This window comes from Saimiri boliviensis, chromosome 7 (assembly GCF_048565385.1).
Source record: "Saimiri boliviensis isolate mSaiBol1 chromosome 7, mSaiBol1.pri, whole genome shotgun sequence".
Taxonomy (NCBI): domain Eukaryota; kingdom Metazoa; phylum Chordata; class Mammalia; order Primates; family Cebidae; genus Saimiri; species Saimiri boliviensis.
The window spans coordinates 54710530-54734618 of NC_133455.1; the positions used below are offsets into that span (position 1 = coordinate 54710530).

The following is a 24089-nucleotide window of genomic DNA, read 5'->3' on the forward strand; positions in this document are numbered from 1 at the left end:
TCATTCTGGAAGGATAGCATTGCTGGGAATAGTACTATTGGCTAGCAGTGGTTTTTCTTCTTTATGTAGCACTTTGAATATATCATACTATTCACTCCTGGCCTGTATGGGTTCTGTTAAAAAATCCATTGTTAGTCTGATGGGGATGCCCTTATATGTGACTAGATGCTTTTTTCTTGCTGTTTTTAGAGTTCTGTCTGACTTTTGACTGTTTGACTATATTGTACTTTGGAGAAGATCTTTTTGGATTGAGACTATTTGGGAATCTTTGAGCTTTCTGTATTTGGATGTTTGTATCTCTTGTAAAACTTAAAGATTTGTCAGCTATTATTTTGTAAATAGATTTTCAGTGCCCATCTCTTCTTTCTGGAATACCCAAAATTCATACAATTTGTCAATTTATAGTATCCCATAGGCCCATATATCATGTATCACACACTATTTTTTCATACTCTTTTGGTCTGACTAGATTATTTCAAAAGACTTGTCTTCAAGTTCAGAATTTTTTTCTTCTACCTAATCCCAAATTTCTTGAAGCTGTCTATTGTATTTGTTACTTTTACCACTGACTTCTTCAGTTCTAGGATTTCTGTTTGCTTCTTTCTATGACATCTATCTCTTTGTTGATTTCTCATTTAGATCATGAGTTGTTTTTCTGATTTCTTTGCATTATTTATCTGTGTTCTCCTGTGTCTCATGAGTTTATTTTCATTATTTTGAATTATTTTTCAGGCATTTTATAGATTTTTTTGTGTGTTGATCCATTTTGGAAAATAACTGTGTTCCTTTGGAGGTCTCATGTTTCATTGCTTTTTCCTGTTTCTTGTGTCCTTATGTTGATATATAAGCACTTGCTGTAACAGTTGCGTCTTTCAATTTTAAGGACTGGATTTCACAGAGATAAGCTTTTTCATACAGATGTATCTATAGTGTTGGTGGAGGAGCATACTTTGACTTTGATTCTGGATGGGTACAATAGTGTATACTGCATATAATTTCTTCTGCTATAATCAGCATCAGTGATGTCTGTGTTTTCTCACAGCTTAGGCTGCAGGCTTTGCTGTGTACAGGGATATGAGGTGGGTCATGCCTTGGGTATTAGTGGTTTAGTGGTAGTGGCAGTGGGCCAGATGTGGATGAGTTAAGACACAAATTTTCTTCCTACAATCGTTTCACTAGTATAGTAAGAAACAAGTCTAGGTTTTTATAATCTCATTTTCTTTAAGGAGATTGAGTCTTAACTTCATGCCCTACGTTTTTTTACAGATACTTTCACCTATAGTTCTTTCTTCCACAAAGTATTTTTAAATGTACTTTAAAAATTAAAAATAATTAGTTATTAAATATATATGGCTCATATTCAGGGTTTGTAAAGTACTTTTAGAAATGAATAAAACTAATTAATAACTCAGTAAAATAATAAACATAGGAGAAAATGCTATTCTCTAAAGAGGAAATGTAAGTGACCATTAAACATATTTAGAGATACTAAACCTCATTTATTTTATACATTTTTTGTTGAAGACTTAAGTAATTAATTAAAGTTATTAATACAAATATTTTCACCTTTTTAAAAGTTTTAAATTTCTTTAAAAACTTTTTTTCCAACTTTTAAATTTGGGGTACATGTTCAAGACGTGTACATTGTTACATAGGTAAATGTGTGCTATGGTGGTTTGTTTCACAAATTATTTTATCACCTAGGTATTAAGCCCAGTATCCATTAGCTAAATACATATTTTTAAGCCTCATTGTATGTGTTGACTTTTTTACTATAAACCTATGAAAGGCAAAATCAAAGGTTGGAAAAATATACAATGAAAAATAAGCCACTGAAATACTAAGAATTAGGAATGGCTGCCTTGAATTATATTGCAGTATTTGAAAGGGCTTGAAGAGATTAAATCTGATGCTTCATGTCAATTTTAATTTTGAGATAAATGTACTTTCTCAAATGAACACCCCATCAATTGAAGAAAAGTATAAACCTTGGAGTCATTCTTCTCCCTCTCTCTCAGTCTATATTTCATCCAGCACATATCTGATAAATTCCACCTTCAACAGCCATTTCATACCTTCCACATGCCCACCTCTTGGTCCAAGTCCAACTTCAGCATTCATAGACTATTCATAAACTAACGCAGGTAAGTACTAGCCTACCTGCTTTCACTCTTCAGACCACAGGCTTTTTAATAGAGAGTGGAGAGAGTTCCTTTAGAAACATTTGTCAGCCAGATCCTTTTTATACTTAGGATCTTCCAGTGGCTTCTGAGGTGACTCTGAGTAAAAGCTGCTTCTAAGGGCTCCTATAGAGTTCCCACATGTTTGGCACTTGGGCTACCTCTCCACTTTCATTTCCTGCAACTTTCCCCTCGTTCCTTCATCCCGTACTGTTCCTCACATGAATGATTATGCTTACAGCTTTTGCAATGAGTGATTGCTCTACTGAATTGATTTCCTCCCAGAGATTCACATGCTTGCATCTGCCCTTTATTTCATTTCTACTCAAAACGTCAGCTCTTCAGACAATCCTTTCCTGGCTAGTCCTTCTAAAATAACATACTCTGTCATTTTCAACTCACTTACCCTGCTGTTCTGGCGCTTACTGAGCCATCTGACATTTTTTTTCTTCCTTTTATTATGTAGGTTCCCTTGACATTACTGTATGCTCCATTCCTAGAGCAGTGCATGACACACAATGGATGCTTTAAAAGCATTTGTTGAAAGCATGGTTGAGTTTAGATACAGAATTACTTCCTATAATCATTTTACTGGTATAGTAAGAAATGAATCTAGTTTTTGGTAATCTTATTTTCTTTAAGGAGATTGATTCTTAAATTCATTCTCTGAAGTTTTTAACAGATACTTTCATCTATAATTCTCCCCTGGGAAATGCTGTCAATATAATTTAAAGGTTGAAAGGTTTATCTTTATAATACTGATAAGGATTATCTTTCTCATTGTTTTCAAGAGAAAACTCAAGGAAAATCCTGGCATTTTCTTATGCTATGAGACAACAAGTATACAAAGATACCTGTCTCTCAGAGAATAGGTTGGACCCAAATAATGGTGAACCAGAGTAAAATAGATTTCCATGAAGCTTTTTAAATCTCTAATTATGCCGCCTCCTAGGTAATATGCATCTAAATTCTTACTGACTCTGTTACACTATTTGTGCAAGAGCTGTGTGGCACTTTGGATGGGAAATTTTCTGTCATACAGATCAGTCACAGTGCAGGATGCTTTGTTTTCCTGACTTCTACCAATTCAAAACCAGAAGTACCAATTCAAAACCAGAGGTATATCGTTAATCAAGATGCTCCTGTGGCTCTCTGGTGCCTTAAGAAACACTGAGTAAAAACGAGCCTTTCTTATTTTTAAATTAATTTTATTATTTTATTTTTGATCTTATCTAATTTTAACATAAAATCAATCTTTTTTCACTTAACAGAAAATACTATATTTTAATTTGAAAAGGACATGTTCATGCTCTTACAAATGTGTTCTAGTCTCAAAGTCCATCCTATACCAAGACATCCAAACAGACACTGATTAATCACTTCTATCACTGCCCTAACATTTACCAAGTCATATTTCTGTCAACATGCTTTGGTATCTATCACTTTCTAATGTTATGTTGTCTAACAAAAAACTGTATTACAGGTATTGCCAACTGAAAGTCACTGTGAAAACCACCTTCTCTGGATACATACAATTATGCATTTTATGCACCTATCTAGATGACAATAGAATTGCTACATCTGCGTCTAATCTCAACATTGTTTCAGATACCAGGTAATGTCTTTACTAGAAAGCTTTAAAACTGTACAAGTTATAAATATACATTGATATATGTCATTCAACTTTATGTTTAATAAATTTTCTATGTCAAAATTAATGAATGGAACACACTGTGATTAATGTGTCAAAACCAGGAATTAAGTTATGAAGATTTTATTGCTTTTCTACATATTTTGGAATAAGTACAACTAGCTTAAGTCTCATGTTTTCTTGATAATCACATAATCATTCTCTTCCAACTTCCAGTAAAAAAATCCATATGGGTGAACACGCTGCAGAGCCCTGTGGACCTTGATCAATCTGGTGTTGTAGAAAAACACTGACAGCTTGGAATCAGAGGCTGTGAGTTTTCTGCCTCTTCTACTCAAATTCCTCATCAGTGTAATGAAACAATACAAATAACTGGGGCAAGAAATTTGCTAGAAAGATAAGAAAGCCAGAGCATTCTCCTCAGAAAACCACGAAACTTAAATTTAAATGTGTCTACCATCTCCAACCCTCATTATAGATGACCATATACCATATTAACCCAAGACCTACTATCCCTCTAGTTCTAAGATATCAAATGATAAAATATCGGGTAGTGAAGTATTAATTATATGACTGTCATTGTCATGTCATTTTCTGTTGCTGGGACTTTCGAGATCAAAGAGGGTATGGAATCAACCCATGTGGTTAAGAGGTAGAGTTCACTGACTATTGTATTAGCTTCTAGATTCTTCTTCAGAATTTCAATGAAGTGCATGTCAGATTTTACTCAGAGGTCACAGTGGTTCATTTCTCAGAGCTGATGGGTTGTTGAGAACTTTGATGTGTAGGAGGGCATTGCTTCTATGTATATTAGAGTCTGTAACCACAGTAACAAAATAGGGCCTACGAGCTGCAGGAGAGCTTCTAGTGTTAACCATCCTGTGGGATTTAACAGTACTTGATCTAGAAAATACAGGAGAAATAATTTTATAAACAGTGAACCTGTAAAAGATAAACAGGGCTGCTTGCTTACTGTTTTAATACATATCACAGAAATAATGAGCTTCACGATGAACTCAAACAAATCACAAACCTTCTTCAAGAATGTCTTGTACTAATGCGTTAAACATTTGAGCTACTTGTGTCACCCCTTCTCAGTTTGTCCAACTTCTTTAACACTTGTGCTGCCACATCTGCTCATTGTTTCAAGCTTTTACCACAATGTCACTGATGTTTCTGAGCTCTTTTAATTAATTCCAAATACTCTATGTCTATTAGTTTTTGTAACTTGCTAAATAGGCAACTTTTCATTCAACTTTTTTGTATAAATGTCAAAATATTTTCTTTTTGTACTCTTTCAGTGGCCAGCTATCTTGGTTCCTTTTTCCTAGCAGCTCAAGAATTGCCAGGTGCTGGAGCTCACACCTGTAATCCCTGCACTTTCGGGGCCTGAGGCAAGAGGATCACCTGAGGTCAGGTGTTCAAGACCAGCCTGGCCAACATGGTGAAACCCTATCTCTTCTAAAAATACAAAATTTAGTCAGGTATTGTGGCATGCTTCTGTAATCTCAGCTACTCAGGAGGCTGAGGCAGGAGAATTACTTGAATAGAGAAGTGGAGGTTGCAGTGAGCCGAGGTCATACCACTGCACCCCAACCTAGGCAACAGAGCAAGACTTAGTCTCAAAAAAAAAAAAAGATGTACAAATCAAAAGTGTTAATTTGAAGACTTGACATAAGCATAAGTAAACTTTTGCATGAATGAATTCCACTGGGTTATGTACATTTTTTTCTCAGCAACACTGTCCAGCATCATGATTAACGAAAACTATTACATTTATTGAGCAACTACTATATATGAAGTAGTATGTGATAAGTAATTTTCATCATATTATAATGTTCATAAAACTCTATCATAAAGATGAGGAAACTGAGGCTCAAGAAGACAAGTTGCCCAGGGTTTCATAGCTAGTTAATGAGCAGCAAAGTTAGGGACAGGATGAGGGGAAAGCTGAATCTCAGGAGTATGGACTACGTCATTTGTAGCCTTTCTAAAAATTATACTTATTTTTATTATTCATTCTAAAAGGTCCTCTCCAAATGAAAAGACTCCTTAATTTTACAATGAAGAAAATACGTTTGCAATTTGGTCAACAGAAGTAAATTCATAATTTTCTACCTCTCACATCCTTTAATATCATTTTTACTAAAATAGAACATTTAAATATTTGAAAATGTCCAAAAAGTGTGTGTGTATGTATGTGTGTGTGTGTGTGTGAGGGAGAGCGCAACAGAGAGAGAGAGAGACTAAGAGAAGAGAGACTTTTTTGTTGTGTTAACATGCAATTTCCCTCTCCCTAAAAGAATTACTTTCACTCCAAAGTCATTTCGAGAATGGAATATCTCCTCATGTTGCTTAAAAAAAAGAGAGAGACACACACATGAAGATAAATGGTGATTTACAGAAAGTAATTCACACCATGACAACTCTACTTATTTATTTTTCTTTTCCACGTGTCTCCTATGATAGCAAAGGCATTTATTCCTTCAATAGTCCAAAAACAATTAATGCCATACATCATGTGTGAATGAGACTGACAGGGCACACCATCTGAAGCACTCATGCAATGCCTGCTAACAGGACCAAGCATACCTGCAACCAAAGCTCAAAGACAAGAAAGTGTGCTGAGAGTAACAGCTACATTTTTAACACATATGTTTAATTTTCTTTACCAATAGAGAAAATTGTCAGAGTAAATGGAAAAATTAAATGCAATTGTTCTGGTCAGAACAAAGGGCAGTAGAAAAGATTTAGTCTGATTTCTGGATCTGCCTGACATCGTTTATGGCCTTAATCAGCAGAAGCTAAAGGAATCTAAAAAATATTACTGATGGACGTAAATTCTTTTTAAATATTTCAGGAAGCTTCATGGCTTCTGACAGCATTAATAAACATGAGGGGGGATGACGAGAGCTCTGTTTTCTGAGGAAACTCAAAGAATCATGGTTGACAGTGATAATTTGTTAACGCAAGAAACCACTTTCCAAAATACAACAAAGTATAATAAATGCTTTTATGAGGAAAGAATATTATGAAAAGTGTCCAATATAGTACTAACCCGGGTTATAAAAATATATTCTATTCAATGATTACAAAAATAAGATTCTTATTTTGAGAGCAAATCTCCTAAGGCAATTCTTATGTCCTTTAGATTTCAAAGCTATATTTTCTGGTTGCATAACACAAAGCTTATTCTGACAATGAAACTTAAAGAAACATATGCCCCCCTTGGATATTAGAAGCAACTTCAAAAAGGTTACCGACAATCCATTCATTTAGACTTTGTGTACTTTTAATTCTTGATTTGTAGATGAGTGCTAATAATATTTACGGCCTTATCTTCCTTCCTGTCTTCTTCCTTCTTTCTCTATTTCTCTGGAGCATTACAAAAATGAATGAAACATTCTATAAAATACTGACATAAAAGTAATATTTAAGAATTACTATCATTTTTATTAAAGTGAAATCTATTCAAGCTATTTGTTGATATTATGAGAAATTATACATATACATGTTAAACACACTGCAAAATGTTAGAAATAAATTTAATTAAATATTATTTAATTGTCTAACATTTTAATTTGATGCTTTCCACATCTCATTTATTTTAAACTCAAATTACTAACATGAATATCAACTAATATAATTATTGTTTAACCACAATACTGTCAGTGAACAAAAAATGTATGCCATTTCCAGTAGACAAAACATTATGAAGAACAATTAATATTTCATTTGTGTTTTACAAGTGTTTATGTAGAAATTTAAAATCATTCCAAAGAAGTACTGTAAAGTTGACTATTGCTTGGGGTAACTAATTTTTCCAAAACTTAAAGGCTTAAAATAATAAACATTTATTATTTTGTAGTTTTTATGGGTCATAAATTTGTTAATAGCTTTGCTAAATGATTCTGGTTTAGCATCTCTCATGAGGCTGCAGTTGAGATGTCAGCTGAGGCTACAGTCACCTGATGGCTTAACTGGGGCTGGGGAATCCATTGCCTAGATGGTTTACTTACCTGGTCTAGATAGGAGTGAAATCATTTCTAAAAATTCTATACAATTAATCAGTGAAAAAGGGGAGACACAGAACCAAACCAAACCTAGCCAATTCAGCATTAATCACTAGGTCAGTTTGCTCTCTGGCCTGCTCTCTCATAGTTGTTTGCTGACTACTGCCTCAGAATCACACAGACAGTGTTGCAAGATTATAGTTTCCCTTAACTGTTCTGTAGATAATGACTTGAAAATTGTAAAATTTAAGTTTTCCATTTGAGATACTATTTCAGGTCTTGCATACTGGTGAAACTACTGAGGCAAGATTACAGACACCAGCTGGTCTGAAGGACCCTGCTAGGAGTTTAGCAAAGAATGCAGTTTTTACATCCTGTTAATTTTATCCCTCTTACTCAGACCAATCAACAGATCCAATTTTCTAGCCTCTCACTCACCACAATACCCTTAAAAGCCCCAGCCCAGAATTCCTCAGGGAGGTTTGAGGATCCCCCACGTTTCCTTGCTTGGCCACACTGTAATCATTAGGCTGCTGCTCTGCTGCAAATCCTGCTGTCTCAGTATATTGGTTTGTTACTGCATAGTAAGCATACAAACCTGGTGGTTCTATACCAGGAAGTCTCAGTTCCTCATCATATGTATCTCTGTAAAGCACTGTTTAAGTTGCCTCATAAGATGGCAGTTGAAATCTCCCCAGGACAAGTGATCCAAAGGAGCAAGACAGGGGCCTCAATAAGTTTTATAACCTATCCCTGAAGTCATACTCCATCTTTCTGGCAACTTCCTGTTAATTAGACAAGTCAGCCCTACTCCATTTAGGAAGGCATGTCAAGGGCATGAATACCAGATGGTGAGGATCACTGGGAAACATCTGGAGACTGTCTACTATAGTTATCAAAATTTTAAAAATGTCAAAATTCAGATTTCAATAATTCACCGAAATTACAAAATTTAAGAATTGTCCAATATATCCTAGCAAAACAATATTTGGCTGTTCACAGAGCTCCCAATGCATGTGAAACTCAATGAGAAAAACTGAAATGTATTAGTCACAGAAGATGTGCTCAGGAAGCTCACATAAATGGAAAAGAAAAATGACTATGTAGTTTCACATAAATGCTATAACGAATCCTATTATGTTCTTTTACAGCTGTAAAAAATTATGAAACTAGTGACAAGTTAAAATAATCAATAATTCAAGTCTATTAGCAGTGTCTTAGGATCATGAAATATAAAAGAAACGTAGAAAAAATGTTGAGATTTTCTACAGAATATCATTCCACCTATACAGCTAGCAAGAGGTTTTTAAAGAGGAGGCGACTAACTGCATGGAGCATATTTTAATACATAGTGCGCCTGTGTGTCAAACAGCAGGCTTTGGAGTTAGGAAGATTTAGTCTCTCAGCTCAGTTCTGATATTTACCAAGTCAACTTAGGCAAGTAACTTAACTTTCTGAGCCTAATTTCCTCATCTGTAAACAGGTCCTACTTAACCTTATTGGCTATTCTGTGAGTCACAGAGGCCTATGTATATGTTGGTGATTGTAGCACATTATGTATACAAAGGGTATTCAAAAGTTCAAAAAAAATGCATACTATGCATACTGTGATAAACTATGCAGGGATTTAAAGTTTTTGAACCAAAATACTCATCCTAACTACCACTTTTTTTTTTTTTTTTTCCAAATTTCTGAAACAGAGTCTCTATTGCCCAGGCTAGAGTGCAGTGGTGCGATCTTGGCTCACTGCAACCTCAACCTCCCTATTCAAGTGATTCTTCTGCCTCAGCCTCCTGAGTAGCTAGGATTACAGGTGCCTGTCACTACACCCAGCTAATGTTTGTATTTTTAGTAGAGACAGGGTTTCACCATGTTGGCCAGTGTAGTTTTGAACTCCTGACCTCAGATAATCCACCTGCCTTGGCCTCCTAAAGTGCTGGAATTACAGGAGTGAGCCTCCATGCCCAGCTTCATGCTAACTTCTCATGTCTGAATAGGATATAGTTTGAGGCACTAAGAAGGATAAAACATTAATTAGAAAAAAAAAAAACACCAACATGAATTCTGCTAAGATGGAAGAACTAATTTGAAATTTATGGCAAAGTTTGGGTGGAAGAACAGTACAATCATTAATGCTCTATACGAAGTTTATGAGGACAATGCCCCCTCTGCTCCACAAGTAAGTTAGTGTGCAAATGGATAATTCATTTTAAGAAGAGAAGATGAAATGTTGAAATGAAAGCTCACAGCAGCAGAGAGGAATCTATACAAATTGGAGAAGAAAAGAATTAGTCTGTGCCCTAATTGAAGAAGACTGACAATTAACAGCACAAGAGTCCACATTATAAACATCTCAATTTGTTCAATTATTACATATCCAAAGGAAAATAAGTCATTCTACTAAAAAGACACATGAACTTTTATGTTAATCACAGCAGCATTCACAATAGCAAATAATGGAATCAATCCTGATGCCCATTGACAGTGGACTTTATCAGGAGAATGTGGTACATATACACCATGAGATACAATGCAACCACAAAAAAAATGAAATCACGTCCTTCACAGGAGCAAGGATGCAGCTGGAGGTCATTATCCTATGCAAACTAACACAGGAACAGAAAAACAAATACTGCATGTTCACACTTGTAAGTGGGAGCTAAATGCTGATTACACAGGGACACAGAGATGGGAGCAATAGACACTGTAAACACTGATCCACAGATCAGGTACTAACATGATCACAATCTGGGTGATGAGGTCATTTTTACTCCAAGCTCCAGGGACACACAGTTTACCCATGTAACAAATCTGTACATGTACCCCCAACCCCAAAATAAAAAATAAATAAAATACTTCATTAAAATGGCATAAATAATCCTTCATGAAATTTTTCTAATTACAAAATAAGCTTTTATAAATTATACAGAGTTGTGGCTTCAGAAATACAAGTTGAAGAAAACTGATTGCATTTAAAAATATTTAAAAAAAAAACAAGTAATATTTGTTGTTCCATCTCAAATTATGCATAGAAAAAGCAACATTTGCATGTGATGTCCTTGCTCTACTTCTTCACCTAGCGATCTTTTGGCTGGCCTTCTCCTCCGGAGCTCAGCTTAGAGCTCATCTTTTCTAATAAGTCTCTACATGTTGCTACCACCTCTTAACTTGGGATTAGTGGCTGCTCTCCTGAAGGAGCACATCCATGATGATAATAATGTTGATAAAGATAATTATGGCCTTTACTATACTTCAGTGAACATTCTTTAAGTACTTACTATGCACCAAGCACTGGGCTAAGTACTTTACATATATGATTGTGTTTAATCCTAACAAGTGCATGAAAGTATGTAATTTTCCTACTACCATTTACATATGTTAAAACTGAAGCACTTATTGTGGAAGATCACGCAGCCAGAAGGGCCAGAACCAGGCTTTGAACTCAGGTGGTCTGACTGTGGAACTCACGGTCTTAAATGCTAAGTGAATACTGCCTCATATGATTTATTTTTGAATACTGATTTCATAGGACAGTGCCTGCTCAACATAGGGACTCAATTTTATTTTTCAAAGAATAAATGATTTAAAATATATTACATTAGATAATAGTGATAAATATTTAAAATGTTTTTAAAGGTGTCTTTTTTACGAGGATAGTGGGGCTGAGGATAATAGATGCCTAGAAGATACAGGGCTACTAACATCCACATTGAAAGGGAGACACGTTCATTACAGAAAGCTGTATGTTTAAGAGTGCCCAGGCTCCCTTTCCTAAAAGAGCAGTGATTCTCAACCAAGGACAATTTTGGCCTCCAGAAGACAATTGACAATGTCTGGGTCCATTTTTGGTTGTCACTACTGGGAGGGTTGTGCTGCTGATATGTCTGGATCCATTTTCGGTTGTCACTACTGGGAGGGTTGTGCTGCTGATATCTGGTGGGTAGTGGCCAGTGATGCTGCGAGTAAGCATCCCGCGTAACGCATCAAATGGCATCACTGTACCCTAGCCTGGGTGATGGAGCGATACTCTGTACTAAAAAAAAAAAAAAAAAAAGAGAAAGAGAGAGAGAGAGAGAGAGAAAGGAAAGAAAAGAAAGCAGAAAAAGAAAGGCCAAAGCAAAGGAGCACTGCTAGAATCACAGGTCCAGTAGCAAGGCCCACATCCATATGTGTTGAAAGACAATTCCCACCTTTACAAAATCATACACTTCATGCTATGGGGGGAAGCCCAGCAGGTATGAAAGAAAACTAGAATCCTGGGTTTATCATCACATGGATCAAATCAAGCAAGGGCCATCAGGTAAACTTGGTTTGTATTTAAATTAACGGTGTTTCAGAGAAAACCTTGGAAGTTCCTAATGGGCAAAATGGTAACCCCAAAGAGAAGTTACAAAACTTCAGTAAATTACCAAAGGAAACAGAAAAACAAATGGTAGGGTGTGGTGATTTATGCTATGAAAAGGCCATTTTTCTTCTCTTCACACAGTCCTTTTCCAGCATCACCTGCAAACACTGAGAACAATATGCTTTTCTAACTTACAGGCATGAGTGCTGGAAGAATACTGGCTGCTGCCTTGAATACCAAGGCTTTCCCTTCACTGTACTCTGTAGAGCAAACATCAAATAATGACAAGAAAGAATAATAGGAAACAAGAAGGCATACTTCAAGGACAGAGGACACCCAGAGTCTTTGAAACATGATTTTCATGTAAGAAGGCTCTTTACCCCTCGCTGACACTGGCCTGCTGCTAACTCTTCATTTCCCACACCTCTTTCTTCACTGCAATGCTCCCAACGCCCTCAAACTATGCACCATTGTGTTCAACTGATTTAGACGTCAGCAATGCTGGTCAAGTGAAGTGAAAGTTGTTGAGTTCTCTTTTATTTTTAAAGAAGAACACATTTGAAAAGTAGAATAATCATGTGTATATAAAATGCACTCACTGAACTGTTTAAAATTCTATTCTTAGCAAACTATGCAAACAACTAGCCAGTAAACAAATAAGTAAAATCTGGTGTATTCTGTTTCTGTGGCAAACTCTGTCTATAGGTTAACCAGATTGATAATTGCTGCTAAGGCAGACTCTTTTTGTTTCCGTTTATTCTCATGCTGCTAATAAAGACATACCTGAGACTGGGAAATGTATAAAGGAAAGAGATTTATTGATTCATAGTTCAGCATGGCTGGGAGGCTCAGGAAACTTACATCATGGCAGAAGGAGAAGTAAACACGTCCTTCCTCACATGGAGGCAGCAAGAGGAAGTGCCAAGCAAAAGTGTGAAAAGTCCCTTATAAAATCATCAGATTTCATGACAACTCTCTCTCTATCCTGAGGACAGTATGGGGGTAACCACCACGGTGATTCAATCACCTCCCACCAGGTCTCTCCCACAAACATGTGAGGATTATGGGAACTACAATTCAAGATGAGATTTGGGTGGGGACACAGCCAACCCATATCACTTTTCATACTAAAGTGGTTGGCATTTTTTAATTGAGAATAAAGAACAGGTTATCAGAATATTTCTGGAAAACCGTAATTATTCTATAAATTAAAAAAGCAATCTTAGAGAAAAATATCTCCTTGCTCTAAAATCTTTTGTGGTACCTTTTGAATCTACAAGGAGTAGTGATAAGTTTAGACAAAGGCACACACTCATTAAGCCAAATTATACTTTGAGAAAGCAATGCAGCTACTACCAAAGGGACACCTGGTCTCTCCTGCTGCCACTCACCTCCAGGGTGTGTAAATAAACACTAATTTCGAGAACAAAAGACTTAAAAGTGCAAAGAAAGTTGTTCTCTTTCTGTGAGAACACATTATTTGCCTTCGCATAACTACCTTTGCCTGTAAATTAGATTTATCCAGAAATGGTTCAAATATTGAATCTCCACTTTATAAAAATTCAAAACTATGTAGTATCTACAAATGCACATCATGATGGAAGACATCTATGAGAACTGATTTTCCACAAATAGGATCAAATAATTCCTGTATTTCCATACAAGTCACATAGTGCAGTGTATTTAAAATAATATTATAAAATAACATATCCAACAATTATCCCATACTTTAAAAAGTCTGCTCACACTTTCTACTCTAAGATTTGAACCCATGCAGTCTAGTCTTTTCTAAAAAATAACCTAAAGGCATTTTTTTTCTAATGGTTCACTAAGCAACAAAGCTAACATGTACGATGAAATTGCATGAATAAATATTAATATCTGGAACAATAATTTCCAGGATCATTATAATTATTTTAATAAAAATAAGTAAATCATTTATTTATTTTTATTAAAGCACTTTTTGCTCATCATTGTAAAGTATGCACATTTTAAATACTTCAGGAAAAATTAAGACTGTGTAATATATATATACAGCATGATTCAGTTTCTGATACATATAAATAAATTATACTTATTTAAGAATACACAAAAGCTTCTTAACTATAGTTGCTTCTAAGGAATAGAACAGGTGATTGAGAAAAAATTTCTGAAAGATTTCATTTTCTACTTTTTATGCATTTGAATTTCCTACTATATGCACATATTTCTTTCAAAATAAAAATTGATTTTAAAATGTTTTAGGAAAATAATACTTTATAGGAGAAAAAGTAGCAGAATTTACATTTAACATTTCAATATTTTGCCTGTCCTTACCAAACTCACTCGAAATTAGAATTTATTTTTGCCAGGAAGTAAAGGCATAAAAATCTAGGTCTTGCAACTAATTTTTTTCAACTCAAGGAAAAGCTTTCTGACAAGAAGAAAAAATAAACAAAATGGTCCTTTGAAATAAATAGAAAATTAGAAAACAAAATTGCTTGTCAGGATGGAGATTCTGCTAGGAAGTAGTGACTTACACAGTGCCCTAGTTAAAGCAATTTTGTTTTTACTCTCTGATGTGGGCTATTGGATACAAAAGTAAACTTTTCTTTTTTCACACTGGCATTTCAAATGAAGAAAATATATATTATTAAACAACCAAAATTAGCAAACTTAAATGTAACTATTAAACAGAGATAAACAGGTTGTTTTTTTTTTTTTTTTTTTCCTAATGAAAATAGGCTTTTTGTTCTAACGGAGTTTTTCAATATCATCTGAAGACTGGACAGCCTGTATTCTCAAAGGTTTAGTTTTTACTTCTCTCTTCCTCCATTTTCTTACCTATTTTATTTATCGAAGTTTACAGATCACACACATCTTCATCAAATATACACAGACTCTAAAAATATCTCACTTTATAAATAAAAAGGCAAAAAAGGAGCTGCTTTGTTTTTCTCTACACGGAGACCAGGCTCACTTTCACTTGCAGCCCACTAAGCAGAACTTTGCCTATGTCAGTGCTGTAGGGACACAAAAAGCCTCATGGTTCAGTCACATATGAAATGTTCTTTAAAACCCTGAGGGTCAATAAACGGAGTCCAACTGATTCCAGGTCTCTAGAATGAGATCTTAACCACAGAATTACAGCTCTGTGACCAATTCTGTCTGTGTGAGACCAGCACAGGTCTGATTGTACATGGCTTGTCTATTTACCTATAAATGAGAAATGGGATGAACTCTACAAACTGACACATTTCTTTCAACACTACAATTCTGGTTCTGAGTGAAGCAGAGTAGCTACTTCCTCTTTATTTGTCCATTAGCAAACAAATTAAACGCAATGCCATACAATACCAAAGCCATTTATCTACACATATACCTGACAAGGAGGACATAGAGATTACGTGAAAGGTGTGCAGATATATATGCACATGTATCAGAGACGTGGCAGGAAGATAATTTCAGACAAATGTTTTCTAAGTGACAACACTTTAATTTAATTAAGAATGACTAAGAAAAGAACATATTTCAAAGAATGTAGGCTAGTATTAGCATATCTCAGAAACCAGTAGTTCAATAGCGTTGTTTATCCTCCTGAAAATAGTATTCAGCGGTCTTCCAAAATTTTAAATGATTACTATTCAACCTTGTAAGATTGAACGAAAATACACTGAGAAAGGAAATGTAAAGCCACAAGTAAAATATCGAAAAAGACTAAGAAAGAATAAATTTCACATGGTTGATATTTATTCAAAACTTTGCATTGAACTTCCTTGCTTTGTACCTATCATTGAACCACAGAAATGAGAATATGATATTGTATGGGAAATGAAATAAGGGCTCAAAGAGTTTGCAAATCCAACTTTGTTTAAAATATGTAATAATGTGATAGGAAAGGTCTAAATATAGCATCCTGAGCAGACAGCTCCTGAGACCTCGAGGATCGCCCTGTGAAGGCAGCATCTGAATGATGGTTCATGTGTTGGTAGGTAAAGATGATTACAAAGCGTCACTCGGGGCAAGGTACTAGCAGAAACCACTGGTTCCCAAAGTGCTTCTACAGACCAACAGCATCAACACCACCTGGGAAGTTGTTTAAAATGCAAATTCTCAGGACCCATCTCTAACATATTGAATCAGCAACTCAGGGATTGGGCCCTATAAGCTAACTATTAATAATCTTTCTGGGTCATTATGATGTGGACTGAAGTTTAAGCATCACTGTCATAAAGACATACTGAGGTAAATACAATGCTCTTCAGACATCTAACAGTGGGTTAGCAGCACCAGAATCAGGTAGAAGGAATAAAAGAAACTTTCAGCTCCACATTTGATGTCTCTTAATTCATAGAGAAAATTGTCCAGGTAGTTGTACTTTGTAGCCAGGTCTGGAACTGCTGGAGTTGCAGGAGCTTAAAAGGGAATTTAAACTGACATCAGGTTGTTGAGGGGGACCTTAAATGCAAGTTTGATGAATCAGATTTCAGCGGCAGGCCAATGAAAGCATTTAAGTGTATTTCGGTTTTGGGTTTTTTTTTTTTTTTGAGACAGACAGAGTTTCGCTCTTGTTACCCAGGCTGGAGTGCAATGGTGCGATCTCGGCTCGCCGCAACCTCTGCCTCCTGGGTTCAGGCAATTCTCCTGCCTCAGCCTCCTGAGTAGCTCGAATTACAGGCATGTGCCACCATGCCCAGCTACTTTTTTGTATTTTTAGTAGAGACGGGGTATCACCATATTGACCAGGATGGTCTCGATCTCTTGACCTCATGATCCACCCGCCTCGGCCTCCCAAAGTGCTGGGATTACAGGCTTGAGCCACCGTGCCTGGCCTCGGTTTTGGTTTTGACTCTAACTGAAATATGACACCCATGCATAGCATTGTGCACAAATCGCCTTTGTGCAACTCGAAGGATTATCAGAACATAAATAGTATTGCAGGATTTTGAAGCAGATAAAGCAATGTTTTCAAAATATTTCTATGAGAGAGGTTAGAGGTCCTAATAGGGGGAGGCAGAGAATCAGGTAAAGACACCAAATTAAAGTTATTACCACTTCTACGCATATCTATTAAAGATAGATATTTTCAGGAAAATCACAGAATTTGATCTAGAAAGACCTTGAAAATGGGAAAACTGAGGCCAATGCATGTTAGGTTACTTGATGGAGGTCATACAAATGCCTGGAGAAAAAGCTAAACTAAAGCCAGACTTTCTGACTCCCAGTCTAGGGGTAGTTCTGTGTCACTGCATGCCAGAAAAAAATGATAGCCAAGATTTTTGAAGGGAGGATTGATGGGACTTGACAAATGACCAGATGAAGAGACTGAAATAGAGAACTCACAGTTCATTCTAGAATCCTTGGATCTATGTGACTAGGGGGATATTGCTACCAGCTTGGACAAATTAGAGTATAGACCTAGAAAATATTTTACTGCATATAAGAAGGTGTGACCTCAGCTGCTTAGCATTTTGAGCCTCAGCAAGACTAAAAGATTCTCATTATCTTATTAGCATCTTGTTATGGCCCAACTCCATATCTAAAACAAAGCAAATATTTTACACATAGGATATAACCATCTGCTTAAATTACATGGAAAGGATAATACTATCTCAACTGACACTTGTGATTAATTTTACTAAGGACTTGCTTTAGAAGGTTTTTGGCAGAACAGTCTACGCTGACAGTTCAAAAAAGACAAGGACTTCATTGTTTACAACAACAAATATGGGAACAATAATAAGACTGCACATCTTTCCTCATTTTCCTGGATCTGTTTAAGAAGAAGAATGTTTGAATAACATTATAGTATGTCCATATCTTGACAATTTTATGGATTTTATGGAAGTAATATAAAAACAGTGACATACCCATAAAGTTTCTTCCTTATTATTTATTTGGAAATCACTAGGAGGCATTAGAAATGTAATGAAAAATTTCAAATGGTTTTATGAAAAAAATTCAAATGGTTCTATTCCATTTGAAAGTCTTTCAGTAGTTCCATTGCTTATTGGATCTTTTATTTTGCATATCAATATTTAAGTTTTAATATGTTTCTCAGCAAAAAGAAGTTACACTGTCCCATCATTGCAGTTCAGCCACCTTTGTACAAATCACTGTGAAATAACAGATCATTTGATTTAATCCCCATAAGCATTTATTCAGCACGAATTACTTACTGGGAAACTTTAGAAAATGCTGGGGTTGATTCCAAAGGAGGATAAGCAATAGTTCTTGCTCTCAAAATGTTTATATTCTGTGTAAGGAGACAAGACATGCAAATGAAAATAGTTAAATGATATTGGAAGGCAGTCTGGCATTAAGAGGAGAATGGATCAGACAACAGAAATGACATGGGATTGAGAGAGAAGAAAATGGGACTGCCATGGAGGTGAATGCTTGATAACCAGACATTCTGTAAGAAGATAACTTGAGTTTTATACACAATCAGCACCACCCCCACCATACTATGATTGTGGCTATCTAGCTACAATCCCCTCTCTTAGGCAATTTAAGAAATGTCCATCTCTTTTCCAAATGTAAATACACAAAAAATCAAGTTTTATAAGATGTCAAAAACATCAGGGATAGCTCTAGGCAAAAACTGTGGGTCTGAACATTGTGATTCCCTTTATTTTCTTTTTTCCACATTTGCTTTTCCTTATTCAGTTGTTCAGTTGTCTTCCCATTATCAAAAGAAAGTGCACCCCTTGTTGAGACTAAAATTTCTCACTTATGAGACTAAAACGTTATTTTATGAGACTAAAACTAAGTTAAGGGGACAGCCTGGTAAGGTCTGGGGTGGTAGAAGATTCTCCCTAAATTATAGTGCAGAGAAAACTGCCCACTATAGCATTTCCTTCAGTAACTCTTAAACTTTAGCTAGTGTTATTACTAACAGATTTAAATATTCTTAAATAAATGTGTGAAAATATTTTTGAATTATTAAAGAGCAGTATTTTTCAGATACCTTCTTTGAAAAAATATAGTCTCATTTCTCTATATGCACTTTATTAAAATGTACTAGAGGATCAGAATTCCATTCATTAGCATAGTGAATGTTTTTCATTGCTTTCTCACATTTATTTGCCTCCTGAATCCAATCCGTTTTCAAGAGTAGAACATATAATCTCAGCAAAGCCAATCAACATATTCTATACCTGACCACAGTTGTGAGTTCAAAGAGGGCTTATGACCCAAAGGAATGCAATCGAGTGGCTTTCAAGATTGTTCCTAGCAGTATGGGACACAGATTGTTTCCCTTGCCCTAACATATGACAGCCATTTTGCTCCCTTATGGGAGCAAAACCAGCATAAGGGTGAAGTTAAGCATAAGGGCGAAGTTTTGACATGTGATGTAAAGGGAAGGGAAGCCAGCATAAGGGTGAAGTTTTGATGTGTGATGTAAAGAACTAAATGCACTGTAGAGAATATGATGGGAATCTTCACGAAAGCAAGCCTAAATTATTGCACCAAATTCCTTTATTGTTGAAGACATTTTTCATGGGGTTTTTCTCTAACTGAAACTAGCATACATAGATGTATAACAAATGAATTCAGTAAATATTTATTGAGTTCATGCTATGTGCTAGATTCCAGGACTGCAGCAGAGTGAGACATAATTTCTGTCCTGAAGTTACTCACATTCTAGCAGAAAAATTAAAAAAGCAAACAAACTAAATCAATATAGTGTGATAACTAAGAAGGATAAACAGAGGAGAATGAAACACGATGAAATAGTGGCACCTAACTTAGCACAACAAAAACAAGTTTAAAAAACATTAAAAAGTCACGCTAAACCATACCATTATTTTATATGTAACTATCGGCCAGCTAATAGCATGGTTTGTTCCTTCACATTCAGTATAAAGTGACTTAAATGGCAAATACTAATATTCTCACCCAACACTGAATCCTTTGATTGAAATAACCAACTTATTCTTGAAACAAATTACCATTTCTTGTGTGTCATGATAAAGACATTCCAGTAGATAAAACACAAAATATTAACTCTTAAGCCATTGCCAGGTACTCATTTTACCTATGAGGTTTTTCAGAAGGTATCTTTAGAAACTTAAAACTCAACAAATTCTGCAAGGGAAAAATTAACTGCTGTCTTAAAAAGCCAGAGTAGTAAAATAGTGGTGTCATGTTAAAATATATTCCTGTGTGTGCAAAATGTTCCCTGTAGAATCGCATGCAATAAAGAATATGAAAGCAAGGCAAGGATTATAAGGAACTTAAGACAAAGGCCAGTTATTGCCATTCTTCTAGGGTATACTTTTTTTTTTTTTTTTTTGAGATGGAGTTGCACTCTTGTTGCCCAGGCTAGAGTGCAATGGCCCAGTCTTGGCTCACTGCAACCTCCACCTCCTGGATTCAAGCAGTTCTCCTGCTTCAGCTTCCTGAGTAGCTGAGGTTACAGGAATGCACTGCCACATAGGATGTACTCTTTTACTACAATCAGAGATGTAAGAAGCATGATTATTTTGTGCACTTTCCTCTAAGATTATATCTTTAATCTTATAGGATAAAATGAACACATTAAAGAATTCTCAATACAAGTGATCTTTAAACTTACAGGGCAAAATAACAGGTTAAAGAAGTTCCAATACACATCAATGTGTTGAAATAAAGAACTGTTATTGTTCTTCTTACTTGGGGTTGAACAAATACAACTGAATGGCCTGGAACTTTGTTCCCTTAGTTTTAGTCATTGAGAAAAAAATAAATTGATAACCAATTAGTTGAACCTCCTCATACAAAGAGAAGTGGGCAAAGGACCTTATATTTACAGGTAGTTAGAGGAGATTATGATAGGGCAAGAGCTATCAATTCTCATAACTTATAATATCTATAATACTTTGTGGGGATGTTTTTTTCATTTTACAGAAGAGTAAACTGAAAGTACAGAAGCTTTATTGAGATGACTGAATGAATGACTTCAGGGCATTTTGCAAGGCATAATTTTATTTTATCTCATATTATTTAGAATTGCTACAGCTAAGGGACATTTCTACAGCATGAACAATTCAGGTGCTTTTGAAATGACTTATCATTAGTCAAGATACAGCCCCGTATCTCCTGTTCCCTTGATATTGAATCCTCAGTCCATCCTTCATAATTTGAGCTAGATTTAAAAACGAGACTCTCAATAAGCATTGAATGAAGAATAGCAACATGAAGTCAACTTCTAAAGCAAACCATTTCACAATGTTCCATTTGTTTTTGTTTAGAGTTTAAAGAAAGAATGTTTATTTTTTTCAAACAGTATAATGTTAACACAGGAGTACAGTTCTGTGCAGACAGTGATTAAATCTTAATAAGCTACCTAAACATCCCCAAGCTAATTGGAACATTACCAAAAAGCACCATATAAACCTGGCTATCTAAATAAGGGCACAAGAAACAGAAATGAACTGAGGATTATATCAGCACCAGCTGACATAAAAAGTCTTCTAGACACTCAAAGGAAGGAAAGTCATCAAAGAAAAAGAAACCCACAATCAAATGCCAAATTTGCACCTCAAAATTTGCACCTTTACATTCTAAAGAACTATTTTTCCCAGATGCATCCCCCCTAAAAAACTATATAATATTTATTGTATGATTTCAAAAAGGAAAATAATAATTACTTATATATAAAATATTTATTTGTGGCCACTCTCTGCCAGGCCTTGGCCTAGATTCTGTTCATAGTTTTATTAAGGTATATCTATGTATGATTTTAAACGTTCATCTTTCTGAGAATGTTAATACTTTTTTTTGTTCCTATTACTTTTTAATTTTCATTCCCATTGCACTTACTTTCCTAGATCAATTCTTCCAGAATTCTTCATTCAATTTTCTTTTGTCTTTCTGCTACACTCACTGATCCTTTCCCCCTAGCAAAAAAAAAAAAAAAAAAAAAAAAGTATCCAGTCTGTCCTGAATAATTGAAACTGCAAATGTTGAAGAAAATTGTCTATGCATATTGGCGGTATGATTGATGGTTTCTGACTCCATCTGGGCCTTGGCACTGCTCTGCCCTCATCATATTTATCCCTAGTTAGTTCCTTTCCATGTTTCCCTCTGTAACCTATCACTCTGCTTAAGCCCTTCACTCCACCAAGCCCATTATTCTCAGTTGATAAATCAGCTTTGTGATTCAGAAGAAAAAATAAAATAACAACCAAGAGCTCTCCAAACCTGTCTCCCCAAACTCCATCTCTAAATTTATCCAATACAGACTCTTTATTCACACCCTTTGCTTCTAGCTTTTGTACGAGGGACTTTCTCAATACATTAAACATCTCCCTCATATAACTTAAGCATATCCCTTTGTATTGGCTTCTTTCTCTCAGCCTATAAGCATGTTTAAAGAAAGGAAAGAAGAGCGGAGGGAAGGAAGAATGAGAGAGGGAGGAATAATGTAATTCATCATAGATTTGCCCTTAATTCAAGGTTCAATCCTGCCTCTCCCTTCATCATAATTATCCATCCAGCTTCTGCTCCTCAAAGTATTGAAAGCAGATCTACATTTTCTGACTTCACTTACTCAATTTTTATTAAGCAATAGGTCAAGGTGCATTATTCCACAAGTTATGATCCTCTGGCTTCTACTTATACTAGTGTACTAAAATGCCTTTTGATGCAATCACCAAAGAGTTTATTCATGTCATAATGTATGCCCTAGTCTTAGTTATTACCTTATTTGCACTCTGTTACTTATTACTTACGAACACTCACTTCTTAATGAATTGCTGTGGTTACAGGTAATCCTAAGAGCACATCTGTTAGTCAATTCTAAAGTCTCCATCTTTAAAGGCTAACATGGACAGTGTCATAAGGTTCAGGATGCACATAGCATTGTTTTTACCATTCTCTTCATAATAACAAATAGAGAGAAGAATAACAAAAGGTAATACCAAGATAGCATGCTATACCCCCTGCCAGGGTTGGCTGTGTTTAGAGATGCTAAATGGTGAATTGCTACAAGAAACTGAGAGAGAGTATATTATTCAATTCTGTGAATTGAGGGCAAGAGTTTCACAATTTCTTGTAATTCCCTGTTACATACGTATTTGATTCCCATGAATACAGTGAGCAGTAGATCAAAGATATATTTGAAGGCCATTGTGATTAGACCCTTGGGGAATTTGGAAGTTGTTTTCTGATAAGTAGGAGGCTGAGGGTGGATTCACTTAATTTACGCTATGCAAGTTGTAGACTGCTACTATAGGAGTAGTAAAATGGGATTCAAAACGTAAACGGATACTCCTAACACATTCTTCCCTATCTGTCTGCCCATCTCCCCTTCTACTCTCTTAAGAACATTTCTGATTTCTGTGCCTATTTCCTATCCATTTATCCCAATGTTGTCCTTTGGATCTTCACTATTAATCCCCTCTGTAGTCTATTGGACATAGCTTCAAATTGCTGATGGCTGTTAAATCATTTCTCTATCACAACCAAAATCCTTTTTCAAATAACCTATTAGACATAGCTATCAAATGGCCTCACAGAAACTTCAAACTTAATACATCTAAAATGGAACTCATTATATCACCACGTCTCTCTAAATCTGTTCTACCTCCTCCATCTCAGGTCTCTGTTAGTGTGGTCATCAGACACTCTGCAGCTGAACTGCTACCTCAATATTCATTCTATCTAGTTTGCATTCCCTGAGGTAAACTTACATTCTCCCTCTCTTTCTTTAATAATTGAATTTCCAAGTTTTAGCTGGGTAAATTGCCATCCAGACTAGAGAATACAATTCCCAGACTTACTTTCTCCTAGAAATGGCTATGTGACTAAATTAATAGCCAATAGAATGTGATCAGACTACCAGATCATGTTTCTTTTCACGTTTGCCCCTTCCTCACTGATTGACTATGGAACCAACAATCTCAGGGATGAAACCTCATGTAACCAGATCTGGG

General features: G+C 35.6%; 1 protein-coding gene across 2 annotated transcripts in view; it reads right to left on the bottom strand.

Moving 5' to 3' along the window:
• The window catches only part of NAV3 (neuron navigator 3), an 850089-nt gene that overhangs the window by 562843 nt on the left and 263157 nt on the right, over nucleotides 1-24089 (bottom strand). The gene's annotated exons all lie outside the window — the stretch shown is intronic.